The sequence below is a fragment of the Anolis carolinensis genome, chromosome 1 (assembly GCF_035594765.1).
Source record: "Anolis carolinensis isolate JA03-04 chromosome 1, rAnoCar3.1.pri, whole genome shotgun sequence".
Classification (NCBI taxonomy): Eukaryota; Metazoa; Chordata; class Lepidosauria; order Squamata; family Dactyloidae; genus Anolis; species Anolis carolinensis.
This window is the reverse complement of record NC_085841.1, coordinates 210038220-210044219: the sequence shown is the minus strand read 5'-3', so window position 1 is coordinate 210044219 and position 6000 is coordinate 210038220.

The window sequence follows — 6000 nt, the reverse complement described above, 5'->3', positions numbered from 1 at the left end:
CTATCAGGACCTCAAGATTGAACTTCAAAGACTCTGGCAGAAACCAGTGCAGGTGGTCCCGGTGGTGATGGGCACACTGGGTGCCGTGCCAAAAGATCTCAGCTGGCATTTGGAAACAATAGACATTGACAAAATTACGATCTGCCAACTGCAAAAGACCACCCTGCTGGGATCTGCACGCATCATCCGAAAATACATCACACAGTCCTAGACACTTGGGAAGTGTTCGACTTGTGGTTTTGTGAAACGAAATCCAGCATGACTATCTTGTTTGCTGTGTCATACAACGTCGTTGTGTCAATAATAATAATAATAAAATCATCTATACATACAAAGTGCAAATCTGTATGTGTGTATGTGGCATAGGTGTCTATTCACATAGACAGCCTTTGGCCTCCACAAACAGGCTATAGTTCCCAGTACTAAGGAGCCACCGAGTCACTCTCTCCCAGGACATTGCAGGTTGCATGAGCACATCCCAGTATTCCTTTCTCTCTCCATTTACATGACCCCACCCACTGCCTCTCCCTTTATCCTTTCCTACCCTTTCCTATGGCACACAGGAAACAGAGGAATTTATGAGCAACTGAATATACTGGAGAGGTTCGGGGAGAATTCACCATTATTTATAGGAGTTGTAGGGACTTGGGTGTATGGTTCACCTGCAATCTAAGAGCACTCTGAACCCCATCAACGATGGACCTGGAACTCACTTGGCACACAGACCCAACATGGCCATATTTTCATATTGGATGGGTTTGGGGTGATTGACCTTTACATCCAGGAGTTATAGTTCACATATATTCAGAGAACAGTGAACTCATCTGAGGACGGATCTGGACCAAACTTGGCACACAAATTTAACATGGTCAACTGGGATTATTGATGGATTTTGGAGGTGATTGACCTTTATCTCTGGGAATTATACTTCACCAGTATTCCATGAGTCCTCTGAATCCCATCAATGACTGATCTGGACCAAACTTGGAACACAGACCCAACAATGCCAACTTGTGGTGATTTACTTTGGCACCAGAGAATTATAGTTCTCCCATATTCAGAGAACACTGTATCCAGCGAGCTCTCCCGCTGCAGCCTGGCCGGCTGGGCAAGGCCAGCCGGGCCAGGGCAAGCGGCGCGGGAGGCGGGGCCACGTCTGGGCGGTGCCCCACATCGTACGGTCATGCCACGCACCCTGGCTCCGCCTCCCACACTGCGCAAGAGGCGGGGTCAGGGCACGCTGCACGGGAGGCGGGGCCAGGGTTGGCCCTGCCTCCTGCGCCGCTCGCCCTGGCCTGGCTGGCCTTGCCCAGCCACCAGGCTGCAGTGGGAGTCCTTCCAGGCCGTGGCTGGGCCAGGGCACGGGGGTGGGAGGCGGGGCCCCGTCTGGGCAGGGCCCCACCTCCTGTGTCGCACGGCCACGCCCCGGCTCCCACACTGCGCGGGAGGCAGGGGCAGGGCGCATGACACGGAGGTGGGGCCAGGGCGCGGGAGGCGGGGCCAGGTGTGGCCACGCCCCGCCTCTCGCGGTGCATGGCCATGCCTCCCGCGGTGCTTGGGAGGTGCAATTTTTTTTTTTTGCTTAACACTTTAAATTACCTCGGGCCGGTTCTGCTGGCGTGGACTGGTCCATGAGGTCATGAAGAGCCAGAGACGACTGAGTGAATGAACACACACTCACACAGTCTAAAGAGTTGCTATTTAAATCCCAGGAGAAGTGGATTTAAAAGTAAATTGTCCTGTTTGTGTTTCCTTGGTGAAGAAACATATTTACACAGAAACCAAGTTATATGAACATCCTTTGAAGAGAAAAGCATAAGCCTTTAATGAAACCGTTAAGCATTTTTACTGTTCAATATTAATGAAACAATCATGTATATTTAATGTTCAAACTACAAATAAACAACCATTTCTTGTTTCTCTTCACATAAAGTATCATGTCTCTCTCTCTCTCAATATCCTAACCTAGAAGAGGCTCCTGAATAAAGCATTGGTGGCAGTATTCGTAGAGATAACGAGTTTGAATCCTCTACATTTTGGTGGCAGCAGAAATAAAAGCCCTTGCAATTCTGGCAATTTTTAAAATCCTCTCCGTTTTATATTTTTTAAAACCCCCATCCTCCATACCCAAATACAACAATAATACACCCATAATAACAAAAATTGACAACATATAAAAACAAATTATGACTTAATTACTAAAATGTAATTAAAATGCAATGTGTTGTATTGGACCTTAAAGCAAATCATCAGATGAGAATGCCCATACTGTATGTACAGGTTCCAAACTACTCTTTAAGATTAAAAAGGAAAACTTAATCTTCTGAATTCTTGTTCGATTTGCTAAAATGGAGAGAGAGGGTAGTCAGATTTGTTCATTTTGTTTATAAAAGCAATGATGGCTTCCTAAATCGCCTTTTCCCCCTGTTTCTCTCCATTTCTTCTCCTAGGCTATGTATGGAAGATAATTTCTGTAATGCAGAGAGGGAGCACCTCCAATAAATAGAATTATGCCGTCACATCCAGGCACCTTTTTAAGCTTTAGGATGTGCTTCTTCCTTTGCCCAGATGAACTGCGGGGGCCTTACTTAGAAGCTCTGGAAATCCCAGTAACCAAAGGCACTTCAAGTAGAACAATCCAACAAAATTTTATTTTTACAAAGTCCTTGAAAGACTTGGCACATGTAATTAAAGTTGCAAATAAAAACAGTCCATTTATAAAACCTTGCAGATGTTCCTTGCTTGCTTGCTTTCTCCCTTTCAGTTGCTAGGTTAACTTCCACCAAAGGCAAAGAGGTCCTAAGATCCTCTTCATCCTAGCTCTGAGCTGCTATCAAAAGATCTATAACTATCTTAGCTCAAAGCTAGTTTTTGAGGCGAAGTTGGTAGAGCTTCCTCCAGTGGCAAAGAAATCCGAAGATGTTCTCTGTCCCAGTGCCAAAGCTATTAGAAAGAACTGGTCTTTCTCCTATCTATGCTTGGCACTGGTTTTAAAGGCAGGTCAATTGTTAGTACTTACGATGGCCTTTTCAGAGTTGGCCTGGCTTGGCCACACAAGCACATCTATGATGTTTCTCCTTCAGTCTAGAAGGCAGAATAGGCTTCTCAAAATGGAGCCTTCTATCCCCAGGAAAAGGGGCGGTCTCCAGAACAAAATGATACATTTCAAGCCTATAGCAGCAAGGCTTTGCAAACTGGCTATAAACTCTGCTAATATCCTAACTATCAAGACTGCTGCAGAATCTGCAGCAACCCTGGAGCAAATGCAAACAGGTGCTATTTTCTATGAAAAAACTATGAAAAATGCAAACCAAACTTCTGGGGGACGGAACAAGAATACAGAATTTGTTCAACTTGATGATATGGACCTTTTTCTTGGAGAAGTACCTGTTCATCAGACCCTTGTCAATTCTAACTGATGATAGCTGCCATCTGAGGATGGCTGGCTAATTGAGTGGTAAAAGTTTTTTATTGAAATAGAGTTGTGTTCTAGTTCCTGTAAAAGAAGCACCTATATAATTCCTGTTTAAATCTATGGTCCCATATAACTCAATTGACCAGTTTCTAATATTACATTTTTAGAGGAAGTCTTAGATTGAGCAGTACCTGAAGTAAACTGATTCTTTGACCCATTCAATTTTTCTTTCAGGTCTGGTTTGGGGACAGAAACCATGTTGGCTGCTTACTGAAAGACCTACACTAACAAGTAGATGGCGGGAGTACATCTCCGTTGGTTCTTCTGGATCCCTTGACAGCATTTGATACCACAAATGACATCATTTTGTGCTGTTTGACATCATAGTGAACTGTATGAGACTGGGAGGCATCTTTGTATGATGATTCCTGTTCTTTTCCAGAGGGTGGACATTCCCAGCAGATGATGGTAACAGTTTCATGATCTTTAGACTGTGACTTTCTACAAAAATTAGTACTGGCCTTTTAAAAACATCTACATGAAGCCATGGAACAAAGTTAGCAGGCTTCCAATTTGCTTTTGACGCTAGTTGAAGGTGCTAACTTTGACCTACGAAATCCCAAAAGTCTTGAAGCTAGGATACCTAAAATACCAGCTCTTCCTTTCATCTAGGCCTGGAGGAACATGCAGTCCTCAGCAAAAGGCTGTTTCATGTCCCATCATCCAAGTGACTGGGTAGGTGAGTAGGCAAGATATGACTTTCTCTGTAGTAGTACCATAGTTATAGGACTTCTTTTCAAGAGAAGTTAAACTGGTTCCATCTCTACTGTTGTACTGGTAAATAGTCAAGGCAGCAATGTTTCATATAGCCTTAAAGCTAAGGCTGGCTATGGCAACTGTTTAGATCTTGTCAAAACTTTTTTTTTAATTTCCTTTAACATGTTTAGTTGCTGTGCATTGCCTCAGGAGCACTGTCAGGCTGAAAACCAATCAACAAATACTACTGCCCCTTCCAGTAATATTAGTAGTATAATCATAATGAAATTCAGTGGTGTTTTGCTGGTAGGAAAGCTGTTGCATAGTATCTGGATGTGACTTGCAGGCAGTAAAACTCTGGCATGCATCTGGATGTGGATGAAGCCATTTCATGAAACTGAGCAATGTGAAAGAACAGGAGTAACTGCTATAGTACAAGTTTTGTTGTGTTGCAACACAATACTTGATAAGTGTACAAAAATGAAGGCAGAAGGGGAGCATAGTTAAAGACTAGTCTACCTTTGAGACAGAATGAAAGGTGTAACTCCATGTACCATTATGAATTACTTTCTCTGTCTAAAAGCTATTTCTTCCATAACAATAGTTTGTTTTTTAACTCAGTGTATTGCTACAAGCAAGCAGGTAGGCTTTTCAAAGAGCCCATGAAGATAAGAAATCTTGAAATATTTACCATAGTAAAGCAGATGTATTAAAGAAACAAAGTAAGGGTCAAAGTATATGACCACCAGCAGAAATCTATCTATATAAAAGAGTGATGGAATCCTGGCGACCGACAAAACAACAAAACTACAGGCCCCCCAACCTCGAAATTTGACAACACAACCCATCATCCACGCCTCTACGTTGATACAACAAAAAAGAAAAATAAAGTCCTAATTAGAGGGATAGGAATAATTGTTTTTATCCAATTGCTGCCATTTAAAAGGCTAAGCTCTGCTCACTTGGTCTCCTAGCAACCTACTCAGCCCAGGGGACAGGCAGAGTTAGGCCTCTTCCACACTGCCTATAAAATACAGATTATCAGATTTTATTATATGGCAGTGTAGACTCAAAGCCCTTCCACAGAGCTATATAACCCATTTATAATCTTATATTATCTACTTTGAACGGGATTATATTGACTCCACACTGCCATATAATCCACTTCAGTTTGCATTTTATCCAGCTGGGTAGAAGGGGCCTCATATAATCCAGTTCTAAGCAGATAATATAAGATTATAAATATACAGTACAGTCTCACTTATCCAACATAAACAGGCTGGCAGAACGTTGTATAAGTGAATACGTTGGATAATAAGAAGGGATTCAGGAAAAGCCTATTAAACATCAAATTAGGTAATCATACAAATTAAGCAGCAAAACATGTTTTACAACAAATTTGACAGAAAAAGTAGTTCCATGTGCAGTAATGCTATGTAGAAATTACTGTATTTACAAATTTCACAATGAATTTAAAACACTGACTACAAAAACATTGACTATTAAAAGGCAGACTGCGTTGGATAATCCAGAACATTGGATAAGTGAATGTTGGATAAGTGAGATTCTACTGTAATATGAAATAATTACTGTGATAGAATAATACAGAACAATATAATCTCTAAAACCAGGACAGTAAATAAAGAGCAACACTCTGAAAGCAGGAAAATTGGAAATTCCACAAAGGAAACAATCAGGGCCAGCTAACATCTCCCAAGGAAGGATTCTTCCAGAAAGGAAGCTGACAATGGAGTGAAGCAGTGTGAATTACCAAAGTCATTATTATTATTATTATTATTATTATTATTATTGTGTTGCTGTGAACCGTG